Here is a 14,869-nt window from a genome sequence, read left to right as displayed (position 1 = left end):
TTTTTTGAGACAGTCTCACTCTGTCATCCAGGCTGGAGTGCAGTGGCGTGATCTCGGCTCACTGCAACCTCTACCTCCCAGGTTCAAGCGATTCTCCTGCCTCAGCCTCCCAACTAGCTGGGACTATAGGCACGTGCCACCACGCGCAGCTAATTTTTGTATTTTTAGTAGAGACGGGGTTTCGCCATGTTGGCCAGGCTGGTCTGGAACTCCTGACGTCAGGTGATCCACGTGCCTCGCCCTGCCAAAGAGCTAGGATTACAGGTGTGAGCCACCACGCCTGGCCGACTGTTTTAAATATTACTTTACATGTATAACATAGGATTTTTCAGATGTGATTGAGGCTTAGTGACTAAAAAAATTTGTAGTAGGTAATGAATTGAACTGACATCCAAACCCAGGTCAGTATAACTTAAAATTTCGTTTCCATTGTACCACAGACAGGAAAAGATCTGGGGAAAGGAAAGATTGAGGGAAAAACCATGAGCAAATTCTTGAGGTCATGAGTACATTTGTGAGAGTGATGGTTAGGATGCCTAAGATTCCATGGAAAAGATAACAGTTCCTTTCAGTTCTGAAAAATTTGGAGTTGAGGGAGACTATGGTGGTTAAGTTCCTGCTCTGCAATTCAGCTCTGGATTTGAATTCTAACTAACTTAGTTGAATGACTTCATCTTTCTAAGCCTCTTACTAATGTTTAATACAGTAATAATAAATTTATTATTACTACTAATAATACAGCTGACCCTCAAACAACATAGGTTTGAACTGCACAGTTTCACTTATATAAGGGTTTTCTTCCACCTCTACTATTGCTAAGACAGCAAAACCAACCCCTGCTCTTCCTCCTCCTGAGCCTATTCAATGTATAGACTGCAAGGATGAAGACCTTTATGATGATCCACTTCCACTTAATGAATAGTAAATATATTTTCTAGTCCTTCTGGTTTTCTTTTCTTTTTTTAATTTATTTTTTATTTTTTTGAGACAGACCCTTACTCTATCGCCCAGGCTGGAGTGCAGTGGTGCGATCTCGGCTCACTGCAACCTCTGACTCCTGGGTTCAAGTGATTCTCCTGCCTCAGCCTCCCAAGTAGCCGGGATTACAAGCACGCACCACCACGCTCAGCTAATTTTTGTGTTTTTAGTAGAGACGGGGTTTCACCATGTTGGCCAGGATGGTCTCGATCTCCTAACCTCGTGATCTATCTGCCTCAGCCTCCTAAAGTGCTGGGATTACAGGCGTGAGCCACCACACCCAGCATGATTTTCTTAATAACATTTTCTTTTCTCTAGCTTAATTTTTTGTATAAATAACATAATAGCATATAATACAAATAACATACAAAATACATGTTAACTGATTGTTTATGTTATTTGTAAGGCTTCTAGTCATTCGTAGACAATATTAGTAGTTAAGTTTTTGGGAAGTCAAAAGTTATATACACGTTTTTGACTGCGTGGGGGGTTTAGCATCCCTACCCCCACCCCGTGTTGTTCAAGGGACAACTGTAGTACCTTCTCCACAGAATCATTTTGAGAATGTAATGAGGTGCTACATAGAAAGAGCTTACCTGGCACAGTGTCACCTGCACTTAGGATGTCTTCAATAAATGTCTTAATAACCTAATATATATATATTTTTATTTTTTTGAGACAGAGTCTTGCTCTGTCATCCAGGCTGGAGTGCAGTGGTGCGATCTCGGCTCACTGCAACCTCTGCCTCCCAGATTCAAGATTCTCCTGCCTCAGACTCCCAAGTAACCGGGACTACAGGTGCACGCCACCACACCCAGCTAATTTTTGTATGTTTTCGTAGAGATATGGTTTCACCATGTTAGTTAGGCTGGTCTCAAACTTCTGACCTCAAGTGACCCGCCCGCCTCAGCTTCCCAAAGTGCTGGGATTAGAGGTGTGAGTCACCACACCACCTGGCCCTAATTTATTTTAATATAAGGGAAGGAACTAGGTAGCAGGATTAGTTGCATTCAATTCATTTTTACTTGATTTGGAAAAGAGCCTGTCAGAATTTGATCAGAAAGCCAGAACCACCACAAGGGGCATGGAATACAGGATTTATTGTAGGAGTTAAGTCTCAGGCAATTGTGGGAGCTGACAGGGCAGCCCAAGCAGGCTGTTGTTTCCATGCCTAGTGTTGAGCCTACAGTTGCTAAAACAGCAGTTGGGAAGGAAAGTTGGATGTGGACAAAGGCAAGGGCGACTGGAAACTGCAAGGGCAAACTAGGACCAACAAAGACAACTAGACCCTGCAAAGACTGACTGGAACCAACATCCTCCTCTCCCCACTTCCAACCTTGATACCATAGATAATGTGTAGAAGAAGCTTGTGCCCTTCACTATGGAACTGAGCATGCACTCAGTCCAGGAGTTGAAGAAACTGATGGGGGAGATCTGGCAGGAGCTGGAGTGTGTTCGTTTCTTAGGGCTGCCATAAGAAAGTACCAGAGAAACTGGGTGGCTTGCGACCACAGAAAGTTAGTCTTTGACAGTTCAGAAGGCCAGGACTCCAAAAGCAAGGTATTGGCTGGGCCATGCTCCCTCTGAGGGCTCTAAGGGAGAGTCTTTTCCAGCTTCCGGTGGCTGTGGCAATCCTTGGCCTTCCTTGGCCAAGCTGCATCACTCCAATCTCTGCCTCCACCATCACACAGCATTCTTCCCTGCATGTGTCTGTGTAGCTGTGTCTTCACACGGCCTTCTTATAAGGACACTAGTCATGGGATTTAGGGCCTACCGTAATCCATTAGGACCTAATCTTAATACAACTAATTACAGTTGCAAAAACCCTATTACCAAATAAGGTCACATTCTGACGTTACTGGTGAATGTGAATTTTGACAGGACAACACTGCTCAATACAGTACATGGGGGAACTGTGTTTTGGGGTGCTTTCCCATACCTATGAGGTGAGCTAGCTGCAGAGCAGTGACAATATGCCTGCCCTTCACCAGTCACTAAAGCATAAAAAAAATGGCAGCTGCTTCACTTCTACCTCCCAAATATCATCCAACATGTCTTTATTGGCCAACGCTGATCCAGAAACATAAAGGAAATATGGGGAAATTCCAGTTTCACCAAATTGTTATAGTACAGGGCCACTACACAGTGAGAGTCACTGATGATCCTCAAGTCAGAACAACTTGGTGGGAACGTTGTTTTAAAAATATTGATCTGGCAGCAAAGTGGAGGAGAGATCAGAGGTAAGAAAAGACTGCAGGTTCATTAAGAGATTGCTGGCATAGTCTAAGATAGTAGTCTCTAAATGTTTTTGATTATGCCTTTGGTAATCATAGACTAAATAAATTGAACCAATTCTCTAGCTGAATCCAACTAAGAAGTCAGAATTTAAAAAAAATCTTTTTACAAACATCAGCTGGGCGCGGTAGCTCACTCCTGTAATCCCAGCACTTTGGGAGGCTGAGGCAGGTGGATCACCTGAGGCCAGGAGTTTGAGACCAGCCTAGCCAACATGGAGAAACCCTGTCCCTACTAAAAATACAAAAAATTAGCCAGGTGTGGTGGCAGGTGCCTGTAATCCCGGCTAATCAGGAGGCTGAGGCGGGAGAATTGCTTGAACCCAGGAGGCGGAGGTTGCAGTGAGCCGAGATTGGGCCATTGCACTCCAACCTGGGCAACAAGAGTGAAACTCCATCTCAAAAAAAAAAGTCGAAGAGCTAATGAGACAATGAGAAATCAGTGGGCCAAGATTGGGGAGAAGATAGAAATAGAAAATCTAAAACAAGAACCAGGCATTTGGAGGCTCTTTTACTCAGGGAGGGCATTCAAAGGTCCTAAGATGAGGCTGAGCATTGCTTTCCACAACTCCGGGTGACAAGGGCAAAGCTGGAGTTGTGGGACTGGGGCTCTGGAGAATCCCAGGCACAGAGGGCTCAGACCCCAAAGGGCCTCACCACAGGAATAAAGGGGCAGCTGAAAATACACCTGGTTGGCTTTGACTGATCGGGCTGACCCAGAAAAGTTCAATTTCTGAAATTGGATTAGGGGAATCCTGGATAAGTATAGCCTTAAGTCCTGGCAGAAACAAAGAAATAAGCTCATCGTCCTAGGCCTCAAATGATTTCTACAAACACCTTTTCAAACACAATTTCCAGTACATACTCAAGTTTTTCTTATTCTATGACATTCTTAAGTTAAAACAAAAAAATTTTGAGCACACACCTTTAATACATACTTGTTTACAAATTATCACACTTGTTACTTTGTATTATGGAATGTACAGAAGAAGAAATGCTAGAGGATGAGCTGAAGATAAATAAAATATTTAAGTTTTTTAAATTTTATTTTTGTATTGCAAGAAGTAGTTTTGAGTTAAAATTATTTACGAAAGCCCAGAGACATACTTCATGAAATTCGTACAAACTATTTTTTCCAGCTGTTAGCTTTTGCTCCAGAGATCACACCTGTGAAATACTGTGTAAAATAAAAGTAGGACTGGATTCAGAAAAGTAGTCTACTTTTCTCATTTCCAATGGGTAGTATTTTTAGAAATATTTACAATGGAAAAAAAAGGTTACTTTAAAACTTTAATTTGCAAGTCACCTCAAGAACCTTAAAAGGTAGAATTCTCTGAATGTTAAAAACACACAAATGCGCTGCATTTGGTGAAGGTGATATCTCCCCTGCCTACAACTTTATTTTTAATAGTAGAGAAAATTTTTAGTATCACTGTGTTAGTTTGCTAGAACCACAAAGTACAAAGAACCAGAAACTGAGGAGCTTAAAACAACAGGAGTTTATTCTGTCACTGTTGTGGGGGCTAGAAGTCCAAAATCAAGCTGCTAGGACGGCCATGGACCCTCCGAAGGCTCCGGGAGAGGATTCTTCCTTGCCTCTACCAGCGTTGGATAGCCCCAGGTGTTCCCTGGCTAGTGGCAGCATAAATGTAGTCTTGGACTCCTCCTTACCTGGTCCTCTCCTCTATATGTATCTGCCCTCTCCTCTTGTTATAGGGACACCAGTCATATATAAGAGCCTACCGGCCAGGCACAGTAGCTCACGCCTGTAATCCCAGCACTTTGGGAGGCTGAGGCAGATGCATCACCTGAGGTCAGGAGTTCAAGACCAGCCTGGCCAATGGGTGAAACCCCCGTCTCTACTAAAAATACAAAAATTAGCCAGGTGTGGTGGTGGCTGCTTGTAATTCCAGCTACTTGGGAGGCTGAGGCAGGAGAATCGCTTGAACCAGGGAGGCAGAGGGTGCAGTGAGCGGAGATCGTGCCATTGCACTCCATCCTGGGAAACAGGAGCGAAATTCTGTCTCAAAAAAAAAAAACAAAAACCCTTATGACCTCATCTTAATTTAACTTATTATATCTGCAATGACCCTATTCCCAAATAGGAACTAAGGATAAGGATTTCAACTTAACTTTTTGTGAGACATAATTTAATCCATAACAATCACCAAATAGTCTTCATTACTTCAAAAAATCTTTTGAAAATGATTAATACTTTGAGGTTTAGCAGTTCAATGACCTATATTCACTTCATCTTAATACTTAATTTTAATATTTGTAATAATTTTTAAAAATATCTATGACATAATAAGGAATATATATTTGGTCTCTGTCTCCAGTTCTTGACACAGAGCTCCTAAAACTCTTGTAGTTTCCTGAGCAATAGGAGTACTAGGAGCATCTTTTATTCCAATATTTTGTCCTCAACTCTGTGATATGGGTTGGATCTGTGTCCCCACCGAAATCTCATGGCAAATTGTAATCCTCAGTGTTGGGGGTGGGGCCTGGTGGGGGGTGACTGGATCATGAGGGCAGATTTCTCATGAATGGTTTAGCACCATCCTCTTAGTACTGTTCTTACAATAATAAGTCCTCTCAAGATCTGGTTGTTTAAAAGTGTGTGGCATCTCTCCTCTGTCTTGCTCCTGCTCCGGGCATGTGAGATGCCTCACTACCCCTTTGTCTTCCGTCATAACTGGAAGCTTCCTGAGGCCTCCCCAGGAGCAGAAGCCACTATGCTTCCTGACAGTCTGCAGAACTGTGAGCCAATGAAACCTCCTTTCTTTATAAATTACCCAGTCTCAGGTATTTCTTTATAGCAATGTGAGAATGGACTAATACACTCTGGTTCCTGAGACAGAGGTCCCAAATCCTTTGAAAATTCTTAGGATGTCCAAAAGACGATAGGAATGTCTTTTGTTCTAGCCAGGCAACTGACTGAATGAAGCTCCTGAATGGAGCTGGTCACCAGAAAGACCAAGCCATGATTAGAAGCTTGGAATTTTCAGCTCCACCCCACATCCTCTGGGGAAGAGAGAGGGACTAGTGACTGAGTTAATAATCAGTCATGCTTCCATGATGAAGCCTCCACCAAATCCCTAAACTACCATGTTCAGAAAGCTTCTGGGTTGGTGAGTACAACCATGTGCTGGGAGGTTGGCGCATATCAACTCCATGGGGACAGAAGCTCCTGTGCTCGGGACCTTGCTCTATGTACCTCTTCATCTGGCTGTTCATTTGTATCTTCTATCATATTCTTTATAATAAACCAGTCAATGAAGGTAAAATGTTTCCCTGAGTTCTGTGAGCTGTTCTAACAACTTACGGAGCGTAAGGAGAGGATGGTGGAGAGCTCTGATGTACAGATTTATAGCTCATTGTTCAGACATACAGGAGGCCCAGATCTGGCACTGGAATCTGAAGTGGGGACAGTCTTGTGGAATGGACCCATAACCCGTGGGGGCTGCACTAACTCTGGATAGTTAGTGTCAAAAATGAATTGCAGGGCTGGGCGCAGTGGCTCACGCCTGTACTTTGGGAGGCCAAGGCAGGAGGATCACCTGAGGTCAGGAGTTCAAGACCAGCCTGGCCAACATGGCAAAACCCCGTCTCTACTAAAAACACAAAAATTAGCTGGGCATGGTGGTGGGTGCCTGTAATCCCATCTACTCAAGAGGCTGAGGCAGGGGAATCATTTGAACCCAAGAGGCAGAGTTTGCATTGAACTGAGATCGTGCCACTGCACTCCAGCCTGGGCCACAGATTGAGACTCCATCTCAAAAAAAAAAAAAAAAGGAAATGAATTGTAGGACACTCAGTTTTTGTATAGAGGATTGGAGAATTGGTTCTTGTGGACACACACTCCCACATTTGGTGTCAGCAGTGTGGTAAGAAATCGCTTTTCTTTAATACCTCAAAAAGATGAAGAATTCTAAATGAAAGCGGTGCCCCTCTGACTGACTTTTGTTTCTTTCTTTTCTTTTTTTAGACAGGGTCTCGCTCTGTTGCCCAGGCTGGAGTGCAGTGGTGTGATCATGGCTCGCTGTGGCCCCAAACTCCTGGGCTCAGGCGATCCTCCCACCTCAACCTCCCAAGTAGCCAGGACTACAGGCTAATTTTTTTAAGTTTTAATTTTTGTGGAGACAGAGGCTCACTATGTTATCCAGGCTTCTGACTGACTTTTGAATTGTGACACACATTTTTTTCAATCTCATCCACTTACTGTACAAAGATTTTTCTTGAAATTCAGCTAGCAAATGTCCATCTTTACTGTTACTTAGTTGTTCTTGAACACTAAATGGAATATGTTACATTTTTATTGTTTTTATAAATAAGTTAGAAATCCACAGAAACTCTGCTTAGCAAATTTTTAGTTTTTATTTTTATTGTTCACATTAGGCAGGTAATGTGCCGATGATAAGGCTCAAGGGAGGCACATCTCACATGTGGACGTGAAAACTCAATCATCAAGCTTATGAACCACAAAAGGATCTAGAAAAGTTTTAAACATATGAAACAGTTCTGTGTCCATGCTTGTGTGCAAATAGGTGACACTGTTGTGTAACTTTTTGACTTAAAATCATCTAACAGTGGAAATGCTTTCCAACATTCTTTTTCAAAACACTCTCAACTTCATGAACATAATGAAGGGAACAACACACACTGGGGCCTATTTGAGGGTGGAGGGTGGGAGGAGAGAGAGGAGGAGAAAAAGCAACTATTGGGTACTAGGCTTAGTACCTGGGTGATGAAATTATCTGTACAACAAACCCCTGTGACATGAGTTTACCTATATAACAAACCTGCATATGTACCCCCAAACCTAAAACAAAAGTTAAAAAACAAAACAAAAAACCAAAATCCAAAATACTCTCTCCACAGGGTGCGATATTTCTAAAGCAACTATTTTCTCATTTGTTGTTATGATATTCTTTTTATCTTGAGGAAACATATGAAATGAGGTTATTTTTCCAAAAACATCTGTTACATGGTATGCTATAGAGACTCACTCTTTTTGCTGCAGAAAGCATCAGTGTCTTAGTTTAGTTCCAGCTGCTTTAACGAAATGCTATAGACTGGATAGCTTATAATTAACAGAAACTGATTTCTCAGAGTTCTGGAGGCTGGAAAATTCAACATCAAGTTGCCAGAAGAGTGGGTGTCTGGTGGTAAGAGCCCACTTCCTAGTTCATAGATGGCACCTTCTCACTATGTCCTCACATGGTGGAAGGGCAAGGCAGCTCTCTGGACACTAATCCCATTGATGAGGGTTACACCCTCATGACCTATAGTCCCTCCCCCAAAAGCCCCACTTCCTAATGCCATCACATTGGGGAATTAAGTTTCAACATATGAATTTTGGAGAACATTGACATTTAGAACGTAGCTGTCAGCCAATTCTGTATCCTCATCTTCTGGGATGAACGCTGTGATCCATCACCCAGTGCATTCCCCCTGTGATGTTGGTCTTGTCGCTCCAGGTGTAGGGAGTGCTGGCGGGCATTTCAGGGACTGTCTTGGCCACACCCCTTCCTGGGGTGGACATCCAGTGACTATCCCATGCAGGAATATAAAGAACTAGCCATCTCAGACCAACTCAGGACAACTCTGAAGGGCCATTCTAGCTCCAGAGCTCCTGTGGGTTCAGCCAAGAGTCCTAGCCTGAAATGCATCTTGACTTCTGTCTCTCTGTTCAATGTCTTCTTCCGCCTTCCTTCTATAGGTGTTGAAACCAAGGATGAGCCCTAATAATCATCCTGCAGAATGTGTCTCAGAAATTTCTTCCCAGGAATCTAACTTACGACACTTTCATCTAAAAGAAATAAAAAATATGTGTAACTTATCTTTAAATACTTTGCCAAGAAAAAAGCCGGAAAATCCTGGTGGTAAGAAACGGTTTGCCTGGCCATTTTAGTGATGGCCTGTTATTTTAAAATCTTGCTTTTACAAAATTAGGACCATTGAAAACAACTCATAGCAAGGAAACAGCAAAACAGAGTGACACACTGACAGTGGAACTCCTACCATGCCCTCAGGATACTTCCTATTATTGTATTTGACATGTGAACATGGAACATAAGAGACAAATTGAGGACCCAGTGTCTATCTTTGTAGCAAATATTAAGAAAGCTTAATTTCTTGCCTTTTAACATAAATACATATACTTTCTCATATTTTCTTTCTATGTCCTCAATATACAGCATTATATTGCAAAGTCTACTCATCTAGGCAAAAAGCCACAAGAAGTGAATGTAAGGAAGGCAGATGGGCACAACCCAGTGGGGCCAGGACTTATGAGCTGTCTGTGCTGCTGAGGACATGGGAAGAGCCAACGATAACTTCTAGATTGCTAGCTCGAGTGACTGAATGAAAGTCAGTGCCCTGAAATCTTTGACTTGGGGAGAGGAGCAAGGTGGCATTTGCCAGGCAGGATTTGGAGCATGATGGTGGAACATCTGGATACAGGAGTTCAGTGGGAAGGTTCCAGTGTATGTATGCACGAGGGGCAATCAGGAGAGCTGCCAGGACTCAAGTGGCCATCTGCAAGTTAAAGCAAGGAAGTTATGAGAGTATAAAGAGAGAAGATGACAAGCCCAAAGTAATGTTTTTAACAGATGAGGCCTAGCAGTAGTATTGAGGATATGCTGGAAAGGCCTCAGGTCTCAAGGCAGCCTATAGGAGGCTGTAGAGATGCAAATGTGGGCTAATGAAGTCCTGGGCAAGGGCACAGGGAGGGTGGAAGGGTGGGAAGGAGAGGATGTGTTTGGGCAAGCTTTACGACTAACAGCAGTAGGGAGCCAGGGAGAGGAGGGAGTTCATGTTTTCCTTTTACACCTTATTTGGAAAAATACCTTTATTTTAAATACTCTGTGCCTTACTCCCATTCTGACATTATGAAAATCCACATACATATGAAGCATTTATGGTTCAAGTTTTAGAAGTGGTTAAGCTGCAGTTAGGCACTGAACACACACCAGTTTCCTATGGCAATTTAGACGACTAACTATAGTAATAGATTTTTACCTACACAGACAGCAATGACATGTCATAAACAAGAAGGCAAGTATGACTGATTCTCATTTCCTTCTGTGGTGTAGTCATTCCTATGACAGGTAGAATATTTGGTTCTAGACCATGTTTATAAAAGTTTATATTGTAGCTGTTTAGGTTCACTTGTTAGTTTTTTGGGGGAAAGTTAACCAATTTAGAACTTTGAAAGGGTATCTATACTATTATTTTCACAATTTAATAGGTAGAACATTTGAAAAAATGGATACCGTATTTCCTTCCTTTAGCAGTGGAATCTATCTTTTTCTAAACTTCTATAAGCACTTTCCACCGACCTCCCCCAACCCCAAAAATGAGTAACAACAAGAAAGGAAAGCCACCATGCAAAAAAATACAAATTTCTCAAACATGTCATATTTCTTTGGTGTTACACAGAATGGAGCCTGCATCCTTCCATTTAAACAACAAAAGCCCTGATTGTTACATTCCCACAGAAATGTGACATCTTACTGGATCTTCATTTTCTAGTACAAAATGTAAATTTCTGGTAGAATGTTTTTTCTCTCAGTATAGTTTTAGAATGTTAATCAGTTGGATAACTAAGTTATTGCAGGCCTGCTTGAATCAGGACTGAGGGGAAATTGCATTTCGGATTAACAAAAACACCTTTATTGGACTTAATATTTATTGTAGCTCAATATCAAGACACTGGTTTGGAAGTACTTATTAATATAATACTACTCTTCTACTTTGTCATGAAATTGGAGTTAGGCTCAAACTTTACATTGTAATTTAAGTCTAGCTAACAGTAGCTAATAACGTTCCTGTTGTACTTGTCTACGATGTTAACTCGTTCAATCTTCACCTCAATTCTATTAGGTAGGAACTATAGGCTGACCATCCCTAATTCAAAATTCCAAAAGTTTTGAGCACTGATAATAACACCACAAGTAGAAAATTTCACACTTGACCTTGTGTACACAAACTTTGTTTAATGTACAAAATTATTTAAAATGTTGTATAAAATTACCTTCAAGCTATGTGTATGAGGTATATATGAAACATAATTTTATGTTTAGACCTGGGTACCATCCCCAAGATATCTCATTATGTATATGCAAATATTCCAAAATTAAAAAAAATCTGAAATTCTAAATACTTCTGCTCCCAAGCATTTTGGAAAAGGGATACTCAACTAGTATTATTATTCCCATTTTATAGATGAAGAAAGTGAAGCATGTAAGGTTAAGTAAGTAGACCAAAATTATATAGCTAGTATGTGGGATGGCCAGGATGCTGACCGGACAGCCTGCCATCAGTCCATGCTCTTAACCACGCTGCTCTACTGCCTGCTTAGGTGAGAGTTAAGTAGTTTTGAGGGAAAAAAATACTCCAGCTTGCCTTTATAAAATTCCAGAAATCAAACATGTAGTTATATTGTAGATTAGGGGGAAAATAAGTGGCATCTATAATAAAAAGTGCTCCTTGAAGACATAGCAAGCAGGTCTTTTCTGCCATCCAGCCTAACCTGAATCCCACTTTCCAATATTCCATTCCACACAATAAAAATGCCTGTAATCCTAGCACTTTGAGAGGCCAACGTGGGCGGTTTCCCTGAGCTCAGGAGTTTGAGACTAGCCTGGGCAACATGTGAAACCCCGTGTCTACTAAAATACAAAAAATTAGCCTGGCGTGGCATCATGAGCCTGTAGTCCCAGCTACTTGGGAGGCTGAGGCAGGAGAATTGGTTGAACCCAGGAGGTGGAGATTGCAGTGAGCCGAGATTGTGCCACTGCACTCCAGCCTGGGCAACAGAGCAAGATTCCATCTCTGAAAAAAAAAAAAAAAAGACAAACGAATGCTTTAGGAACCTAAATGCAATACAGTCTTATGACATTTTGCCAATGAATAGTGATTTTTTTTAAAAAAGATGAAAGCTGAAAAGGTCATCTAGTTCCAATTTTGCAAACTGCAGGCCACCATGCACTTGTGAAAAGCATTTTAAAAAATAGATTGCAGGCTAGGTGCAGTGACTCACACGTGTAATCCCAGCACTTTGGGAGGCCGAGGCGGGCAGATCACCTGAGATCAGGAGTTCAAGACCAGCCTGACTAACATGAAGAAACCCCATCTCTACTAAAAATACAAAGTAAGCCAGGTGTGGTGGCACATGCCTGTAATCCCAGCTACTCGGAAGGCTGAGGCAGGAGAACTGCTTGAACCTGGGAGGCGGAGGTTGCAGTGAGCCAAGATTGCACTGTTGCACTCCAGCCTGGGCAGTAAGAGTGAAATTCCGGCTTGAAAAAAAAAAAAAAAAAAAAAAAAGATTGCCATAGAATGAATGTTATCAGAGTACATATTGATAGTGTTTTATTTGTGAAATTTTTATTTATGTGCAAGATCATAACCTAAAATATGTTTCTCACTGTGGGTCACAAACAAAAACTTTGATATCTACTGATCTAGCCCACATTCACCTTCCAATAAGAGAGATGAGGACTGAATCTTCACTCAACAATGGCTTGTCCACTGGATTTTAAGCGCATCTGTAAAAATTCAATCCTCACACTTATCACTTACTTTGAAAGTTTTTATTGCCTTAGAGAAAATTCTGGGTTATATTTAATATAAAATTCTGGGTTATGTTTAATACTGTTACTTACCTTTTTAATTCATTGCCTTGAAATGTCCTATTTTGTTATCACCTGAAACTATATAGTTTAAACTATAAGTGATTTATGGGTGAATACTTCCAAAAGGTAGAAAGTTTTTCAAGCAAAACAACTGCAACATAATTAGAAAGGATTACCAGAAATCATCCAGTCCCTTGCTATTCAAAGTGTGGGCCACAGACTAGCAGAATCAGCACCACTTGAAGCAGAAACTCAGGTTGCACTCCACGCCTACTCAATCAGAATCTGTGTTTTCACAAGATCCCCAGCTCATACCTATGCACTGACCTCAGCTTTGTCCTCCTTATAAGTCAGGACTTTTGGTATTAGCGGGCGGAATAATGTTCATCAACTTAGATTTAATAGAACTTCCCCCAAACTACAAAATGGCAAAAGAGAATAGTGAGTACACATTATATCTTGTCTTACATTTTGAGAGATATTCATATGTGTGTATCTATCTCTCTATGTAGATATACACATATGTATACACACACACACCTAGTTTATCTGTTCATGCCTATTTCATATCTGTTTTTCCAGTCCTTAGTGTAAATGTGTGAGAAACACAGAAGTTGTCTGAAGCAAGCCTTCAGCTTTAGATCAACACGTGTATTAGTTCATTTTCTTTTTTTTTTTTTTGGAGTCTCGCTCTGTCGCCCAGGCTGGAGTGCAGTGGCGTGATCTCGGCTCACTGCAAGCTCCGCCTCCTGGGTTCACGCCATTCTCCCGCCTCAGCCTCCTAAGTAGCTGGGACTACAGGCGCCCGCCACCACGCCCGGCTAATTTTGTTTTTGTATTTTTAGTAGAGACAGGGTTTTGCCGTGTTAGCCAGGATGGTCTCAGCTAGTCTCGGTCTCCTGACCTTGTGATACCCCCGCCTCGGCCTCCCAAAGTGCTGGGATTACAGGCGTGAGCCACTGCGCCCAGCCTATTAGTTCCTTTTCATGCAGCTGATAAAGACATACCTGAGACTGGGCAATTTACAAAAGAAAGAGGTTTAAGGGACTCACAGTTCCACTTGGCTGAGGAGGCCTCACAATCATGGTGGAAGGTGAAAGGTGCATCCCACATGGTGGCAGACAAGGAAGAGGGCTTGTGCAAGAAAACTCCCCTTTATAAAACCATCAGATCTTGGCCAGGCATGGTGGCTCATGCCTGTAATCCCAGCACTTTGGGAAGCTGAGGCGGGAGGATCATCTGAGGTCAGGAGTTCGAGACCAGCCTGGCTAACATGGTGAAACCCTATTTCTACTAAAAATACAAAAAATTAGCCACGCACGGTGGCGTGTGCCTGTAATCACAGCTACTCAGGAGGCTGAGGCAGGAGAATTGCTTGAACCCAGGAGGCGGAGGTTGCAGTGAGCCGAGATTGCACCACTGCACTCCAGTTGGGGAACAAAAGCCAAGCTCCGTCTCAAAAAAAAGAAAAAAAAAAAAACCATCAGATCTTGTGAGCCTTATTCACTATCATAAGAATAGTAAGGGAAAGACCCACCCCCATGATTCAATTACCTCCCACCAGGTCCTTCCCACAACACGTGGAAATTGCGGGAGCTACAATTCAAGATAAGATTTGGGTGGGAACACAGCCAAATCATGTCAGCATGGTTATTTATATGGTCATCCTCTGGTCACCTCACTTACTACTCACACTTTTCACCTATTTGCCTACCCACTCCAACTCACCTCCCTATTCCTTCCCACCTCCCTTCACTTTCTCTGTGTACTTTCTAGTGTGTTCTCTCTCAACCCAAGCAAAGCATTAACTTCTTGCCCATTCTGCTCTTAGAAGTGTGCCTCTACATGTATTTGCGTGTGCCAATGTATCCTTATTAATTTGGATCTATGAGAGATCTAATGAAATTTATAGTATAATGAAATGTAATGATGAATTTCACTTCAAAGTGCATTACT

The 14,869-nt window shown here is 42.0% G+C and overlaps 1 long non-coding RNA gene and 1 other non-coding gene across 3 annotated transcripts in view; both read right to left on the bottom strand.

The window, feature by feature from the left end:
* Positions 1-7,625: 7,625 nt before the first annotated feature.
* The window catches only part of LOC103890813 (uncharacterized), a 35,691-nt gene continuing 28,447 nt past the window's right edge, over positions 7,626-14,869 (bottom strand). For both annotated transcript variants that reach the window (XR_008525988.2, XR_008525987.2), the window contains exon 4: positions 7,626-9,084. This is a non-coding gene — a long non-coding RNA (uncharacterized LOC103890813). The remainder of the gene's footprint in view (positions 9,085-14,869) is intronic.
* Positions 7,665-7,763, bottom strand: LOC112134081 (small nucleolar RNA U13). Its single transcript, XR_002915664.1, has one exon. It is a non-coding gene; the product is annotated as a small nucleolar RNA U13 (small nucleolar RNA).

Source organism: Pongo abelii, chromosome 5 (assembly GCF_028885655.2).
Source record: "Pongo abelii isolate AG06213 chromosome 5, NHGRI_mPonAbe1-v2.0_pri, whole genome shotgun sequence".
Taxonomy (NCBI): Eukaryota; Metazoa; Chordata; class Mammalia; order Primates; family Hominidae; genus Pongo; species Pongo abelii.
This window is presented reverse-complemented; position numbering and strand designations above follow the sequence as displayed.